Source organism: Narcine bancroftii, chromosome 10 (genome assembly GCF_036971445.1).
Source record: "Narcine bancroftii isolate sNarBan1 chromosome 10, sNarBan1.hap1, whole genome shotgun sequence".
NCBI classification, from domain to species: domain Eukaryota; kingdom Metazoa; phylum Chordata; class Chondrichthyes; order Torpediniformes; family Narcinidae; genus Narcine; species Narcine bancroftii.
The window spans coordinates 54340328-54359716 of record NC_091478.1 but is presented as its reverse complement, the minus strand read 5'-3'; the positions used below and the strand labels follow the sequence as shown (position 1 = coordinate 54359716).

At 41.1% G+C, this 19389-nt stretch overlaps 1 protein-coding gene across 1 annotated transcript in view; it reads left to right on the top strand.

The window, feature by feature from the left end:
* hydin (HYDIN axonemal central pair apparatus protein) overlaps nt 1-19389 on the top strand; it is a 1560590-nt gene that overhangs the window by 193777 nt on the left and 1347424 nt on the right. The window lies entirely within an intron of this gene.

The window sequence follows — 19389 nt, the reverse complement described above, 5'->3', positions numbered from 1 at the left end:
AATGAGACAGTCCAAGAGCCGCTCCTCATATGGTAGCCCTTGCATTCCAGGAATCATCCTGGGAAATCTCTCTATATCGTGTCCAACATCATTACATCCTTTCTAAGATAAGGGGCACAAAACTGCACACAGTTCTCCAAATGAGTTCTCACCAGGGCATCATAGAGTCTCATCAACATCTCTTTGCTCTTGTACACTATTCCCTTTGAAATGAATGCCAACTAAGCATTTGCTTTCTTTACTACCTGGAGGTTAACCTTTAGGTTCTCCTACACAAGGATCCGCAGTCCCTTTGCACGTCCACATTTTGAATTTTCTCCCCATCCAAATAATAATCTGCCTGTTTATTTCCTCCTCCAAAAGGTATAACCGTGCATTTCTCAACATTGCATCTCATCTGCCCTTTCTTTGCCCCCTCTCCTCCCGCTGTCCATGTCTCTTCGCCAAAGTGTCTTTTCAGAAACACTTCAAGTATATTGTGTTAAATCCCCTTCAACATGATCCTTGATTATCCTGGCACGATGGAGTGATTGTGATCCAGTTTGTCTGATAGATAGTGCCTTTCTGTTGCTTACTTTGAATATCATGGTTTAGATTGGCTGCTATATTATAAATATTAGTGACTTCTGTAGCTGTGCTATTAATGCAGAGATCAAGGTAAATGTTGTTGAAGATGGGCAGCTCTAACATTAACATGTAAAATTAGCATTTCTTCAGAAATGCATTGACTGATGTGATGTTACATGGTTGTATAGGACAGTGAAATTTGGGCATACATTCAGTTTTAATAATGTGACGTATATTATTTACATTGCCAACTTTCCTGACATTGAAAATGAACACTAGCATTTTGGTAGCTCAGTCCAGCTCTTTACATTGTTTTTGCTGCTTTACGATCATTCAGATTTTCCTTTCATCATTTATTTCTTCCTGCATAAAATTTATTTTAAATTCTCCATCTACAGTTCCTTTTAGTCTTAACATTGCTAATTTTAAGTTCAAGTTCAAGTTTATTTATTATCCGATTGTGCAAGTGCCACCCAATGAAAGCCCGTTCTCTGGTCCTCGTTGTAAAACCCTACAAACACAGTCAGACATGGTACACATAGAGACAAATGATACATATGGACAGTACGTATATTCAAATATCAAAATAAAAAATATTATTGTTAAATAAACAGTTGAGTTACGCAGGGTTTTATGAGCAGTTGATCAGTCGTTCAGCAGTCTCACTGCCTGTGAGAAGAAGCTGTTTCTCAGCCTGGGGTTCTGGCTCTGATACTCCTATATCACTTATGACAAGGGATGCTGGAAGGTGCAGGGTGCTAGGGATCCTCACTGATTTTGTGAGCCATCTTTAGTCAACAATCCCAGTTGTGGGGGAGGGAAACACTCTGCCGCTCTTATAGTCCAGTCTACTACAACTGTACGACACTGAGTTCCTGTAGAAAGTTGACAGGATGGTGGCCTTGTAACCTTTTAATTCTAACTCTAACAAATCCTTTAATATGATTCATATACAAAGTTACAATGCTATGTTCACTTAGATCCCAGTTATACAAAAGAGGACTCTGGTGTTTCAACTTTCACTTGCACTAGCTTTCGGTTGACAATATTAATTAGGTGAACAAGTCAAACCAATAGTGGGTACTATAAAATGGCTTGCTGTTGCAATTTTGGGCATTTATGTATTTTTCCTTGATCTGCCCCCTGTTATCTGCAGTTATGTACAAATGTGACAATTTTGTTTAGCATTTCTGAATCCAAATTACATTGGGTGATAATTGTTCTAATACTGACACCTCGGATGACCCTACATGAATTTTTCCTCGGGTTCAATGTAAACCTACTTGCTTTTTCTACTCTTTAAACAGTTTGACATTCAGATCCATTGTTTATCTTGCACACCTGTTTCAGGTCTATCAACATCAAACACTAGGTAAAAATCCCATAAACAGAGTACAAAGTAGGAACAGAAGAAGGCCATTGGGCCCCATACTCCTGCCCTATCATTCAATATGATCCACATTGGCCTCAAATCCTTGTATCGACCCTCCATAACCCTCAATTCCACAATTTTTCAAATATTTATCTATTTACATCTTTAAATATTTTTAATGATACAATCTCCGCCATCCTCTGGGGCTGTGTTCCAAAGATTGCTTCCCTCAGAAGAAACTTCTACGCTCTTCAGTTTTAAATGACTGTTTCTCATCTTGTCATTGTCTCCTGGTTCATGTTTCTTCCACGACTTAAGACATCTGCTCTGTCAGTCTACTAAGGATAAAAGTCACCTCTCTTCCTTTCAAACTCTGGGGATTACAGATTTAAAAAGATAGGATATTTACATTTTGATCATTTTGATACTGACCATGGTCAAGCATTCTGATAATTGTTTAGAAATTTTAATTGCTTGATTGAGCGGCATGGTTGGCAAAGTAGTTAGCGCAACACCTTTATAGCACCAGCAATTGGGACCAGTCTGGGTCAAAATCCTGCGCTGTCTCTAAGGAGTTTGTATGTTCTTCCCATATCTGTGTGGGTTTGCCCCGGGGGCTCCAGTTTCCTCCCACCATTCAAAACATACTATGGGTGTAGGTTAATGACGTGTAAATCAGATGGCACAGACTTGTGGCCGAAATGGCTTGTTACTGTGTTGTATGTCTAAATTTAAAATTTAAATTTAAAAGATACTTTCTTTGCTACCATTTTGCCTATTTGTTTGGTGGAAATGAGAAATATAAAAAGTCTGTCTGATTACAGTCTGCAATTACTCACAATGAGAACATGTTGCCGTGTGGGTGGGAGAAGCAGAGAGGAGAAAGAAAGTAGCAACTTGTCTAATGGGGAGGGGGGAGGGTCTCAAGCCAACGTTCTTTAAGGAAGGCAGTTTTTCCAGTTGTGTCGTGATGTTGCTCCCATGAAATGATATAATCTTAGCCCCCATTAAAAAGGATATTGCATCAGGTTATGAGAATATATCACACAGGGAAGTAATCAGTAAAATTATCAGTAAAGTGAAACAACTGAGAAGTAGTTGTAATCCCACTTTACACCAAAAAAACCCAAACATTTTTATTTGCATAACACTGAAAAATTCAATGTGATTGGATTTCTAGGTGGCTGTACAGCATAATCGACTTCTGCTTAATATTTGCTTGAAATTTTTTAAAGTGACATTTGAATGGAAGTCAGATCTCCTGGGAATAACTGGTTTGAATATTATAAAGTCAATGATATAAATTGGAATTGTAATGAGTGCCATTTCATGTCCTGCATATTAATTCTTCCATCATTACTTGGCAAGTCACCAGGATATCAACACAGATCTGGTCAGAATAATTTCTTATTTAAACTCAAGGATGGAATGCCAAAAATAGGTGGAATTTAGAAATAATGCAAGAATTGCAGGCTTCAAATTGAAAAACACAGGAAACCTGATGCCTGAGACATCTAATTTAAGGTCCATCTCTGTTTACATGGCAACAACTAAGGTTGATGATCAGCATTTGTAAATTGTCACATTAATAGAAAGATTACTCAAGACAAGCTAGGAGTGGAATCTTCAGGAATGACAGAGGAGGAGAGAGGGGTCGCAGTGTTAATTTCTATTTAGAAAGCACATAGCAGATAGGACAAGGACATGACACCTCATGTTTGAATTGAAGGCCAGAGGGGAAGTGGAAGGTGATAAAGAAATGAGGATAATATGGACAAGAAAAAGTTCTACAACAAATGTTAGGAGTAGAATGCTCTTAATAACAAGATTACAGAAAGGAAATGAACGATATTGAAAAAGTTCACTCAGGAAGCATCAAGGACCAATGCTTCTGCATGGGAGCTGAGTCTTCGAGAAACCAATGAAAAGCTTAGGTTGGTGGTATAATGCATCCCTCAAGGATGCAGAGCAGGTACTTCAGCTCAGGAAGGATGCTGTCAGTGGCCTTGAGAGCATTGACAGAACCATACTACCTGCCAAATTGAAGCTCTGGTGTATGCAATTTGGGCTCTTACCATGCTTCATGTGGCCACTAACCCTGTATGAAGTTCCAGTCTCGAGCATGGAAAAGCTGGAGAGACTGATCGACTTACACGTGAGGAAGCGGCTTGGTCTTCCCAGATGCCTCAGCAGCATAGGGCTCTATGGTAAAGTAGTCCTAGAGCTATCCATTTCCAGTCTTTCAGAAGAATATAAGTGTGCCAAAGTAAGACTTGAGATGATGTGAACAGAGGCAAGCTGTTGTCATCCTGGATACTGGGAGGACATTCCATCAGAAGCAACTAAGCAAGCAAAGGCGGCACTCAAGCAAAGGGACATCATGGGCCGAATGCAGCAAGGGAGGAATGGTTTTAGACTTGGGGCCAGTACACCAGCCTGGAACAAGGCTGCTCCATCTCAGAGACACATGTTCGTGACAGAGGAGATGCGCCAGCAGGAGTAGGTGGCAGGTTATGCAAAGGCCGTCGTTCAGGCAAGGGCAATGGGTGAGATGGAAGGGAGTGGAGAAAAAGGAAGATCTCCTGGAAAGAGCTGTGGGAAACGGAGATATTCAGAGCGAGCTTCACCATTGGGGCTGCATTCGATGTCAAGTCAAGTCGCGTTTATTTGTTGTTCATACCATAATTATTGTAGTGTAGAGTGAAAACGAGATAGCGTTTCTCTGGATTGTGGAGCTAAATTACATCAGAAACTTTTTTATAAATAACATACATGTTACATACGCTAGCCCTGTGTCCCTGGGGTTCAGAAGCCTCACGGCTCGGTGAAAAAGCTGTTTCGCAATCTGGTCTTGAGGGCACGAATGCTTATGTACCAATTCCTGGATGGCAGGAGGGAGAACAGATTGTGGGAGGGGTGTATGGAGTTCTTCACAATGTGTATGGCTTTCCACAAACAATGGCCATTATAAATGTCCTTCATGGCAGGGAGCCTCAGCAGTCTTTACTATATGCTGCAGGGACTTGTGTTCTGGGATGGTGTAGTTCCTGAACTAGGTGTTGATGCAATTACACAGGATGCTTTCAATGTATCCCCTGTTGAATGTCGTGAGGATGGAGGGTGGATGCTGAACTTTCCTCAACTTCTGCAGGAAATAAAGATGCTGTTGGGGCTTCTTGGCAATGGATCTGGTGTTGAGGGACCTGGAGAGATTCTCTGCCGGATGCACACCAAGGAATTTGGTGCTCTTGACTACCTCAATGGTGGAGCCATCGATGATCACAGAGAGTGGTCCCTCTGGGCTCTCCTGAATTCAACCACTATCACCTTTGTCTTGTTGATGGTTAGGTGTAGGTTGTTGTCTCTGCACCAGTCCATTAGTGATTTCACCTCCTCTGTAAGCTGACTCATCATTCTTGCTGATGAGCCTCACCACAGTCATGCTGTCAGCGAACTTGATAATGTGATTAGAACTGTATCTCACTGCACAGTCGTGGGACAGCAGGGTAAATAGGAGTGGGCTGAGAACGCAGCCCTGGGTTGCCCAATTCCGATCCAGACTTGCTAAGATCTTCCAGTCAAGGATCCAATTACAGGGCAAGGTGTTTAGGGCCAGCAGGTTCAACTTCCTAATGAGATGCTGCGGTATGATTGTGTTCAATGCTGAGCTGAAATCTATGAATAGCATTCAAATTTACAAATCTTTATTTTCCAGATGGGTGAGGGCTTGGTGAAGCGTAGATCGGTTGGGATAGTATGCAAACTGCAGGAGGTCTAATGAGGGGGGCAGCTGAGTCCTGAGTCCTGAGTCATGAAGCACTTCATGACGGTGGATGTGAGTGCAACAGGACTGTAGTCATTGAGACAGGACACTGAGGGGTTCTTTGGCACAGGGATGATAGTAGCTACCTTGAAGCACATTGGTACGACGGCACTGCTCAGAGAGATAGAGATAGTGAGGATGCCTGTGAGGACGTCACAGTTGGTCCACCCATCCTCTGAGCCCCCTGCCAGTAATGTTATCTGGTCCCACAGCCTTACAAGGATTGACTTTGAGCGGCATCCTTCTCACTTCAGCCATCGTGAGATGGAGTGCCTGTTCAAATGGGGGAGGTGTGGACTCCTCACTGCCACGTCATTTTTCACCTCAAAGCGCGAGTAGAAGTCATTCAAAGCATCCGGGAGGGAGGCATCCTCAGCAGAGACAGCTGGTGGGGCTTTCTGGTTGGTGATGACACAAATGCCCTTCCACATGTGCCATATGTCACCACTGTCCCTGAAGTGACTTTTAATCCTCCAAGGCCCTCTTTGTCTCCCTGATGGCCTAGGACAGCTTGGCTCTTGCGTTGGCCAAGATTGACTTGTCACCCGCTCTGAAGGCAGAGTCACAGTTCTTCAACATCACACACAGCCTCTGCAGTCATCCGTGACTTTTGGTTGAGGTGAGTAGTGATGGTAATGTCATCAGTGCACTTGCTAATATAGCTGAGCACTGACACTGTGTACTCCTCTAACTTGATGTGATCCTTGTCTGTTGCAGCCTCCTTAAAAAATATGCGAGACAGTGCTCTCGAAGCAGTGCTGAAGGGACCTGCTGGCCGGCTCTTTACCTGCTTCATGGCTGGTCTGGAGCATCTAAAGAGCAGTCTTTATGCTGGGTTTAACATTACGCATTGGAGATATTCGTGTTCAGAAGGTCCAATGTGCTCGGTCCTCTCATTGCAAAGACAACATACCGATGGAATTTTGGCAGCATAGTTTTGAGGTTCACATAGTTGAAATCCACAGCCGCGATGAGCAGACTATCAGGTAGTGCGTTCTGTAGTTCATTAATAGCCCTATACAGTTCAGTGAACGCTTCCTTGCATTTGCGCGGGTGGGGGGGGGGATGTACACGCCAATATATGGATCATGGTGAATTCCCGTGATAGATGGAATAGTCTGCATCTGACAGCCACATGCAAGTTCCATGAGTGGTGAACAGTGGCGAATGGCCACAACAGCGTCCTTACACCATTCCATATTGACGTAAATGCACAATTCCCTGCCAAACAGCCCAGCGTCCCTGTCCGCCTGAAACAAAGCGAGCCCATACAGCTGAATGGCAGGGTCCCGGATCCTATCTCCAAGCCACATTTCGGTGAAGACTAGAATGCAGCAGTCTCTGTACTCGCGTTGTACAGATCTCTGGAGAGGGATATAGTCCATCTTGTTCATGGAGCACACATTGCTAAGTAGGATAGATGGGAGAACTTGTCAATAGGGGTTTTCTCTCAGCCTGGCACTTACCCCTGTTTGCTTGCCACATTTCCTTCTCCTCTCGTATCGCCTCCTTTTCCATGTGCTGCCCCCGTCCTGCCTCCAAAGGCTACCATCAGGTCCCTGCTGGTTGCTCTCTTCAGCTCCCCATAGGCAGGTTTCAATGGATCCCCTATGACTCTGTGCTGTCAAGGCTCCACTCGAGTAGGCCCCAGTCACTTCCCAGAGTTGCCCGACCTCGGTGGCTTCCTTTGGGCTCCCATCCCGGCTCCATGTCAGCTTCATAAGCTGCGTGAGCCTGAGGCTTTTTGGCCTAGTCCATGGAGCAGGCCCTGGACCCTACCTCCGGCTCTTCGCCAGTGCCTCCTGACCCGTTGGCTTCGTGCTCACGAGACTTCTCATTGGCTCCGCAACCTACTCGAGCTCAAAGTTTTGAGGCCTAGTCTGGGAAGCAGTCCTAGATCACATAGATCCTTCTTCAGGTCTTTGGGAAGGTGAGTTACTTTCCTTTTCAATCTAAACAGGCTATCTAAATCATATTTCTTAACCATGTATTTAACTTTTTCTTAAAATTTCTTACTTACTAACTAACTACTTATTTACTTATTTGCTTACTAAAACTTACTAAACTTACAACAAAATAAAAACAAAATAGACCACTCACAGGTCTGGAGTGGCCACTGCAGCTGTGCCGCACCACCACAATGGTGTCTTGCTGCCCACCATGAATCTTGGCCAGTGGTATGGAGAAGAGCCCACATGCTCCCTCTGCCTGACTTCAGCAATACTAAAGCACTAAAACACATTTTGGTGGGCTGCAAGACCAGTCTCATTCAAGGCCTTAACCCCTGCAATCATAACCAGGTGCTACGGTGTCAGCAGATGAGTGTCAAAGCTCTACCTCCCCCTTCATTCCACTAGCAGTTAACACCATTTGTCCAGGAAGGTGAGCATCAAGTGTGATGGGGTATGTGATTGGAAGATGGCAGCAGACTTAGGCCAGAAGCTCTGCTTCTCAAATGAAATCGCGGACACCAGCCTCAGACCAAACCTTGTGCTGTTGTCGGCCTCACTCCATCTCATTTACATTATCGAGCTTACAGTGCCCTAGGAGGATGCGGTGGAGGAGGCCATGAGTGTGAGAAACTGAGGGGTGCTGAGCTTTTAGGTGATGTGCAGCAACATGGCTGGTAGGCAGTTGAATTAGGCTGCAGAGGATTTGTAGCCACATTGACATCAAGGCTATTCTGGGAGTTGGGAGGGCGAGGAAAGATTAATCGACAAGCAGTTAAAGATCTCTCCAGACCTGCTGAAAAGGGTAGTCAGTGGCTCTGGATGAGGAGAAAGGATTCCATCTGGGTCCCCAAGGGAGTGAATGGTATCTAGGGGGTGAGCCCGGGATGTCAGGATTCACTGCTGAACCCTCCGTAGGTGTCGTGAGTCTATCAGCAAAACACTGAGGAAGGAGAGCACCCACGATAATCTAGAAGATGCCACCACTCACTTAGCTACCCCGCAGAGTCGAGGCAGCAAGTCTCAGGAGTGCAATAAGGGATGTTAACATCTAGTCCTACATAACATACCTGCTTTCATAAAGGAAGCATATAATCAGAAGTTTATACTTAGAGTGAACCTATGGATAAGATAAGAATTGAAGAAGCTGTTATGTTGTGAAAAGATTAGCAGTGCAGTTTACAGAAAGAGACTGAAAAAGCAAAGGCATTAGTTCAAATTTGCCTTTTGATAGAAAAGTTAGGTTGCCCCAGACTCGTTCTGGTGACTTATTCAAATCCCACCATTCTGTTTGGGGTTTTTTAATTTGACAATGAATTAAATAAATTTGGAACAGAGTTAATAAATCCGACAAATATGAAAGGACCAGGTTGTTGCAGAATTTGATTACTGTGAATTTGTCTTTATCTGGTTTGGCTCATTGGTGACCTTGGTCTCAGCAATATGGACTACTCTTAATTGACCTCTGAAATGGCCTAGTGTTGCCTTTGGGAAGTTATCAGGTTTGGTGGGTTCACACAGAGACAAGTCTGGACTCAAGTATTACAATCAAAGGTAACTTTATTGAACACACAGGAGACAAATGAGGGAAGACATCAAATAATACTACTGAACAACTATATAGACATTCACATCTGACCCAGGTTGCACTCTGATACCAGTGGCTGCCCATCTTTGACATCAGGGGTTCCCAACCTTTTTGTTCCTCTGTATCCATTGGGCACTTTTATAGGTTTCCGTGTACCCCTAAAAATTAAGGATTAAAAAAAACACGACATTGTGCAATCTGACTGCAGATTACAACACCATGTATTGTATAGTAGTGGTTATTCTCTCAGACCCAATGTACCCCCTGAAAAGTGCAAATGTACCACTGAGGGTACATGTACCCCAGGTTGGGAACCCCTGTTCTACATGCTCCTGTATGTATACACACTTCACAGACAAGGACTTTCAAACATCCTCCCAATTTCCCTGTACCATTGAGGTTGTATTTTCTCCTAATTGATCGCCCAGCCATGAACATGGAGCGCAGAGGTGAAGGAGTCCAATGCCTGTATTGCTATCTTCTCCATGGATCCCTGGATCAGAATGTCATCAATGTAATGACTTGCATTGATATCGGCGGGGTGGGGCAAAACTTTTGAGGTCGCGGGCAGAAGTGGGCATATGGAGATATCGCTGGGGTAGGGGAGAAAAAGTGGATTGCATGCCACCCCATGTGAAGGCAAACTGATTCTGGAAGTAGGGGCTTAAGGGGATGGAGAAGAATGCTTTGGCGAGGACCACCATGGCATACCAGGGTTTGTTGCTCCTTCTCGCGATGTCTTGGACCAACATGACCACGTTGGTCCTCGCTGCATTGGGGGGGAGGGGGAACTTATTTAATTTGAGCTAATCTATTGTCATGCGCCACATGCCATTTTTTTTTGCGGGCCAATTTAGATTATTGTAGGGGTACATGGTGAGTTTGATCACCCTTCCTTTATGAAGGCATTAATCACTTACACGATCTCCTCATTGCCTTCTGGCACGCAATATTGGTGGTTGCAAACTACGTGGGAGAGGGGTGGAATGACAAGGGGAGTCCATTTGGCCACCCCAATGTCAATGGTTGCCTGGGCAACCCAAAATATTCCTTGCTGGTATGCAGTGACTGCCCTGTTGCACAAATGCACTCAGGGGATACTGCAACTGGGACCAGGACAGGACAGGGAGGCTTGCTGCCAATGGAGAGCCAGAGAGTGACCTCTCTGGTAGAGAGGATGGAGTCCCCTAGCCCTTTATACCAACTGGGCCCCCTTCACCCCTTGATATTCCTAGGGATAATTCTGTGTTCTGCCCCCGTGTTGACCAGCGGCATCTACTGCTGGTCGTTTCCCATTTCCCAGTGGACAGCCACTCTGATAAATGGCCTATGGTCAGCCGGTGGGACAGGACCATTGAACAGATCTGCTGGGGTCCCTGGCCTCCATCCTCTGGGGCAGGAAGAAAATTGTTCCATGCAGTGGTTGGTGTGGGGGGGGGGGGGGAAGCGACATCTGATGTGATTGTTGGCAATTTCCCGTCACACCAGGGAGATAATCTCTGTACTAAAGGCAACAGCAGCCACCTCAGCTGAGGGAGTAACAAAAGGCTGCGTAGTGGGGGTGGGGAGGGGGAGTGGCGTGGGCAGTGTGGGTTTTTGTGGCTTTCTGCAGTATTTTTGGCACATCATGAAGATGGCATGGGTAGAGATGCCATCTATGTACCCTAGGCAGGGGAAATATCATCCTTGCATTTATCAAAAGGAATTTTGCATGTATCAACAAGAGTACATCTTATTCCTCAAAGTTTTTTGAGAATATAAATCCATACTGCTTACCTTGTTGGAAGACCCCATTCTCCGAATCTCTTGGGAAGCCTTTGTTGGACTATTTTCAGGCTACTGTATCCTTCCTTAGATCAAAGGATCAGAGATATGGCAATGTACCAGGTCAATCTCATGCAGGGCAAGAAAATTGGAGAAGTTGATATTGATGCCATCTGTTTGGAAATTGCCAAAACAGAATATAAGTTGTTCTTCTTTCAATTTGCAGGTGGCCTCATTTTGGCCATAGACAAACATGTCAGGGTGGCAATGGTATGCAGAATTAAAATGGTTGACCACAAAGAGGATCTTGCAGCTGATAAAAGCCATTAATATTGACATTTCTAATTCAGCATTAATATAACCTGTATCCACCTATCATCTCTTACCTATTAGCTTGTTTTCCTTCTCCCCCTTACTCTCTCCTCTCCTCCCCCTCCCCCCACCTTTTTATTCAGTATCTGCCAGTTTTTCTTCTTCCTGAGGAAGGACCCAGGCCTGAAACATTGGTTGCCCTCGACTTCCTGTGGATGCAACGTGATCTGCTCAATTTCTCCACTACATTTGTGTATTGCTCTCAACTTCACCAGATTTTCTGTTTAATTCCTACTTCCTTTAGAGATGATGCAGAGCAGGTTCTCTGCGTTGATTCCAGTAATAAGGGGTTAGCCTATGAAAAGTCCTGGGATTGTACTCACTAGAATATGTAAGCAGTAGACCCTGCCTCATTAAATGTAGCAAGGCACAATGAGATTGATTTTTGAATTATAGGAGAATTAAGGATTATGGGGAAAAGGAAATGTGAAAGGAGTGGGATTTAGAAGGGAAGTGAGGGGACAGTTTTTTACTTGGGGGTGGGGGGGGCACATATGTACAAACTGCCAGACTAAGTGGTGGGGCAAGGTAGGTAAATGACACTAGAATAACTGCATGGAAGCAAAGGGTTGGAGTTCATGAATCTAATGTGGGCAAATGGACTAATACAACAGGACATGTTGTTTGGCATGTATGAGCTGGGTCTGTGGGCTTATTTCAATGCTGTAGAACTCTATGACTCTAAAGACAGGTCAGTGGAGCTGAGTCCACAGTCAGCTAAGCCACATTCTTATTGACTGGCAGGGCAGGCTCGAAGGGGCCAGATAGCCAATTTCTGCTCCTATTTCTTTTGTGTATATAACAATAAATGGAATATTAAGATAACAGCAGTAGTGGCTGCATTAGATACAGAGAAATCATTTGATAGATTTGGGGGGATTTTTTGTTTAAAGTATTTAATACATTTGGAATTCCAAATACTTTTGTAAATTGGATAAAAGCATTATATGATCAGCCAAATGCAAAAGTGGCAATGAATAGACAAATATCAAAAGCCTTTTTATTAGGAAGGTCATCTAGACAAGGTTGTCCATTGTCACCTTTTTTTATTTGCATTACCCATTGGCAGAAATAATTAGAACTGATAAAGAAATTAAGGGATTTGAGATGGGCAATAAAGGGCACAAAATTAGTTTGTTTGTGGATGACGTTATAGTATGTTTAACAAAGCTGTAAATATTATTAAGTTGAATATGAGATTAATAGAATATGAATTAGTATCGGGTTATAAAGTTAATGTTGATAAAAGTGAGGTGATGCCTATGAATTATTATATGAATTATTCACAATATAAGTGATTGACAAAATTCAAGTAGCAAAAAGAAGCAATTAAATATTTAGGAATAAAAATTGATTAAAATATGAATAATTGATTTAAGTTAAATTACTCACCACTATTAAAAAAGATAGAAGAAGATCTGAGAAGATGGAAATACCAACCAATAATGTTAATAGGATGGTTGAATTGTGTTAAGATGAATATTTTTCCAAGAATACAATATTTATTTCAGTCATTACCCATTCATATGCCAGAAATGTTTTTTTTGAGAGTTTGAATAAAATTATATGAGAATTTATTTGGAAAGGTAAAATGTCAAGAATTGGTCTTGAAAAATTAACATGGAAATTTGATCAAGGAGGGCTAAGATTACCGAATTAAAAAAATTATTATAAAGCTGCTCAACTCAGATTTTTGTTCTCCTGTTATTAATTGGGTGAGAAAACAGCTTGGATTCAGATTGAAATGAATAAAATTGGAGAAATTATCCCAGAACAAATTTTGTATAAATGAATAGTGAATTGTTAAAGGAAAAATGGAAATACTAATTTTAAAACATATATTGAAAATATGGAATGGGATTCATATGGAGAGAGGGATTAAAAATGATCAATTACATAAAATATTGTTAAAATAAAATCAACTTATTCCTTTCACTTTGAATAATTCTTCATTTGATAATTGGTAAAGTAAATGTGTACAGAGGATAAAATATTAATTTTAGGATATTTCTTTTTAACTTTTGAGCAATTAAAAAATAAACATAATACACAAAATAATAAAATTTTTGCATATTACCATTTAAAACATATTTAAAGAAATTAGGAATAGATTTGAGACTCTCAGAACAAAGTCAATTTGAATGTATAATAACAGATACACTTATGGCTAACAAATTTATTACTAGTATATAAAATTACAAGAAACTAAAAGTAAAAAGATTAATATAAATCAAAATTATGATGTAAGAAAGATTTAGATATACAAATTAAGGAAGAAATATGGTCAAAATTTTAATGATAATGATAAATATCAAATGGTTCAATATAATTTTCAGTTAATGATAAATATCAAATGGTTCAATATAATTTTCTTCATCAATTATATTATTCTCCACATAAACTGAATGGACTTAATTAAAGTGTTTTCGATTTAACAAGGAAATAGTCACATTTTTACATTCGGTCTGGTCCTGTGTGAAAGTGGAACAAATTTGGAAAGATTTGCGTGTATTGTTATGACAAATTATGAAGATAAAGATACAAAAAGATCCAAGAATATTTTTACTTGGGAATATATATGAAGAAAATATAAAATTGAAATTGGATAAATATCAAGAAAAATTTGTAAATGTAGCCATAGTGCAGCAAATATATGTACAGCGGTAATGTGGAAAACTGAGAATTGGTAAAAATAGACAGATGACGGATTGAAATGCAAAATTGTATACCTTCAGAAAAAAATACTTGTAGTTTAAGGAATCGAATTGGAAACTTTTATAAAATTTGGGAATCATATATGGATTTTATGAATAAAAGTCCATCTACATCCTCCACTTTGCCTGCCCTTCTCAGTTTGCAATTATAAAAAAATAGTCAATGAATATGTGAGTAATATTATACTTTGGGTAGGAGCGATCACAATATGATCGAATTCTCACTCGACATGGAGAGTGATGAAATTAAAACCGAGACTAAGGTCCTGAATTTAAATAAAGGGAATTATGATGGTATGAGACGGGAGTTGAGTAAGATTGATTGGGTGGTGTTTATGGGGGAGTTGACTGTGGATAGACAATGGAAAGCATTCACAGATCTAATGGAGAAATTGCAAAAATCGTTTGGCATAAAAATAAACCAAAAAAGGTGACTCAACCGTGGATAACAAGGGAAATTAGAGACAGTATTAGGTCCAAAGAGAGAGCATATCAATTGGCCAAAAAAAGTACCACAACCAAAGACTGGGAGCAGTTCAAGATGCACCAAAGGAGGACAAAGGGATTAATCAAGAGAGCAAAAATAAATTACGAAAGTAAGCTTGCAGCAAATATAAAAACTGACTGCAAAAGCTTTTATAAATAAGTCAAGAGGAAAAGATTGGTGAAATCCGAGTAGGGCCCTTGCAGTCGGAATCAGGGGAATATATATAATGAGGAATAAGGAAATGGCAGACCAATTAAATTCTTACTTTAGTTCTGTTTTTACAAGAGAGGATACAAATAACCTCCCAAGGATGTTGGGAAACATAGGGACTAATGCAAGGGAGGAACTGAAAGAAATCAGTATCTCTAAGGACATGGTCTTGGGGAAATTGATGGGATTGAAGGCAGATAAATCCCAAGGGCCTGATAATCTACATCCTAGGGTACTTAAGGAAGTGGCCATTCAGATAGCAGATGCTTTAAAATTATTTTCCAGAACTCGATAGACTCAGGAACAGTACCCATGGATTGGAGGGTAGCTAATGTTACCCCACTATTTAAAAAGGATGGGTAGAGAAAAAGCAGGGAATTATCGGCCGGTGAGCCTTACATCAGTAGTGGGCAAAATGATGGAATCCATTATTAAGGATGTAATAGCGGACCATATGACCAGCAGAGAAGGGATCGGACAGATTCAACATGGATTTACAAAAGGTAAATCATGCTTGACAAATCTATTGAAGTTGTTTAGGATGGTGACAGGTAAAATAGATGGGGGAGAGCCAGTGCATGTGGTGTACTTGGACTTCCAAAAGGCCTTCGATAAGGTCCCGCGTAAACGACTGGCTTCCAAAATCAAGGCTCATGGGATTGGGGGCAAAGTATTGATGTGGATTGAGAACTGGCTGGCAGGTAGAAGACAGAGAGTTGGGATAAATGGCTAATTTTCTGAGTGGCAGGCGGTGACCAGTGGGGTGCCACAGGGATCTGTACTGGGACCCCAGCTGTTCACAATTTACATTAATGATCTGGATGAGGGGATTGGGTGTAATATCTCCAAATTTGCAGATGACACTAAGCTAGGAGGGGTTGTGTGCACGGAAGAGGGGGTCAAGAAGCTCCAGTGTGATTTGAATAAATTGAGGGACTGGGCAGATACATGGCAAATGCACTACAAGTGGATAAATGTGAGGTTATCCACTTTGGTAATACAAACTGGAGGGCAGATTACTATTTGAATGGCAATAGATTAAGAGATGGGGAAGTGCAGAGAGACCTAGGGGTACTTGTACATCAGTCTCTGAAGGCAAGCATGCAGGTACAGCAGGCGGTTAAAAAGGCAAATGGTATGTTGGCCTTCATATCAAGAGGGTTTGAGTATAGGAACAAGGATACCTTACTGCAGCTGTACAGGGTCTTGGTGAGACCACACCTGGAGTATTGTGTGCAGTTTTGGTCACCTTATCTAAGGAAGGATGTTCTTGCAATGGAGGGAGTGCAGAGGCGATTCACCAGGCTGATACCTGGAATGGCAGGAATGACTTATGAGGAAAGATTGCGCAAATTGGGATTGTACTCGCTGGAGTTTAGAAGATTGAGAGGGGATCTCATAGAGACATATAAAATTCTGGCAGGACTGGACAGAATGGATGCAGATGGGATGTTTCCAATGATGGGAAAATCCAGAACCTGGACCCATGGTTTGAGGATAATAGGCAAACCATTTAGGACTGAGATGAGGAGGAATTTCTTTACCCAGAGGGTGGTGAATCTGAGGAATTCATTGCCACAGAGGGCAGTAGAGGCAGGTTCATTAAATATATTTAAGAGGGAATTAGATCTATTTCTTCAGTATAAGGGTATTAAAGGTTACGGAAAGAAGGCGGGGACAGGGTACTGAACTTTAAGATCAGCCATGATCTCGTTGAATGGCGGAGCAGGCTCAAAGGGTCGAATGACCTACTCCTGCTCCTATCTTCTATGTTTCTATGTTTCTATACATGTAGAAGTAGGTGTTCTTTTCCTTTTTTAATTTTTTTTCTTTCTTTTGGGTGGGAGGGGGGTTGGAAGAACATTGAAAAATTATTGTATAATTTTGTATGGTTTGTTGTTACTGTATTATTTTTAAAAATATTTTATTTAAAAATTTTAAGTCATATAACATAACATTGATTACAGTATATTAATACAAACATTATGTGATTAAATAAAAAAAAACCAACCTCCCTCAACCACTCCACTAATACCCTCTCTCCTCCCTTTCCCACCTACAAAGAAAAAGGAGATAATCAGTAAATACAGTCACATTCAAACTTTTTAGCTGTGGAAGCAGAGACGTCCATCGAAGCAGATCAAATTTTAGCACCAATAGCTTTCAAATATGGGCTCCAGACTTTTTAACAAAAAAAAATTATCTCTCAAATAATATGTTAGCTTTTCTTAAGGAACACAAGCTTTCATTTCAATGTGCCATTGGTTAAAACTGCTTAAAACTGAGTCAGATTTCCTTGTAATAGCTAAACATTTTTTTAGAAATAGCCAAAGCCAAAAAAAACGTAAAGAGTGATCGACTTGATATCCCCTAATAAAAATAACATTGGATCAAATGGTAAATTCAATTTTATTACCTGCTCTAAAAACAATTCAATTTGTAACCAAAAACTTTTAGCCTTAGGGCAAGTCCGAGTTGAATGAAAAAAGGTACCTATTTCTTGACAACCCCTAAAGCATAAATCTGAAGAACTAAGTTGAAATTTTTTCAATTTCTGAGGGGTTAAACACAATTGATGTAAAAAATTATATTGCACCAACCTATATTGTACATTTATAACCTTAGTCATACTGTCTTTACACAAATTTCTCCAATCACTTTCATCTATCTTTCTATCCAAATCCACTTCACATTTCATTCTCGATTTATGGACATCTAATTTGGGCATTTTATTTTTTAATAACTTATACATCTCTGAAATAAATTTACTTGAATCTTCCTTAGTAAATATGTTACTGTATTATTGAATTGATACTTTGTTTTGATACAAATGAGAAATAAAAATTTCAAAAAAAAGCAATAAATGGAATATTTAAACATTCAAATTCTCTTGCAAATAGAAAAACATATAATTTGCTTTCCAAAGTGTTGCTGTTGCTTAACAGTTAATTGTTCCATGATTAATGTACAAAGAAACTCAGGTCCCTCAATACATTTTCATCTCCAAATTTTTTTCATCTTTTCTCCCATTTATATGACCCCATTTACACATCCTAACTGATTCACTTAGCTTGTGTTTTCCCTTTGAACCTCTCGACATCTTCCTCACAACCCAAACACAAAGACTAAAACATGCTACTTGTGTTCACTTGAGATTTGGATTTGCAGGGAACTAGGGTTTGCCTTTGGATACTGTACAATCACTGAGTGAAAACTGTTTTAGAGAAAAACAAGTTATAACATTCATGATTATCAGGGCAATGCCAACTGGATGGGAATGACTTACATTAAATGAGATTATTTAAATTCAGAATCAGGTTTATTGTTGTGAACATGTGTCATGAAATTTGTAGTTTTTGCAGTATTAAAGGTGCAAAAATGGCTATAGATTACATTTCTGTAAAAACATTTAAAACAAAATAAATACATTAGTGCAAACGAAGAGAAAAAAGTGATGTAGTGTCTGTGGTTCATTGTCCGTTCAGAAATCTGATGGTGGAGGGGAAGAAGCTGTTTTTGTAATGTTGGGTGCTTCTGTTCAGCCTCCTGTACTTCCTTCTTTATGGTAGCAGTGAGAGAAGAGGATGGCCTGTGGGTGAGGGTCCACAACGACAGAAGCTGCTTTCTTGAGACTACCTCTTGTCCTTAATGGAGTGAAGATTAATGCCCATAATGGCTCCAGCCAAGTCCACAACTCTCTGTAGCCTTTGCCTGTTCTGTGCATTGGCACCTCCATACCAGACAGTGATGCAAGCAGTCAGAATGCTCTCCATGGTACATCTATAGAAATTTGCAAGAGTCTAGAGTAGCATACCAATTCTCAAACGTCTAATGAAATATAGCTGCTGGTGAGCCTTCTTCGTTATTGCATCAACATGAAGGCCCCATGATAGATCTTCAGAGATGCTGACATCCAGGAATTTGACATTGTTTACTTTGTCCATTGCTGACCCCTCGGTGAAGACTGGTTTGCAATAAAAACTCACCAAAATACTGGAGGAATTCAGCCGGTCTTTCAGCGTCCATAGGAGACAAAGATATATCGCTAATATTTCAGGCCTGAGCCCTTCCTCAAGGAATAACCAGAATGAGCAAAAAACAGGACATCTCAGAATGGAGACAGTGCCGGCTGGGGGAGGAGTCCAGACCAACACAAGATGGTAATTCAATATCATAAGGGAAGAGATGAGAATTGATTTTGTCTTTGTGAAAGGAGGCAGGGAAAAGGGAGAGAAACAGAGCTGGGGGAAAGTGACAGAAGGAAGTGGGGGAGAGAGAGGTTTAATGAAAGCCAGAGAAGTCCAGTTGGAGGGTGCCCAGTCGAAAGATAAGGTAATGTTCCTCCAATTTGCAGATGGTCTCAGTCTGGTAGTTCTTTAGACCATGGATAGACATGTCAGCAAGGGATGGGATGGAGAATTGAATGGGTGGCCACTGGGAGATCCATGCTATTGCAGTCGCTAGAGCAGAGGTTCTCAACAAAGCGATCTCCCAGTCTACACCCATTCTCTGTGATGTAGAGATGCAGTAGATGACTCCTGCA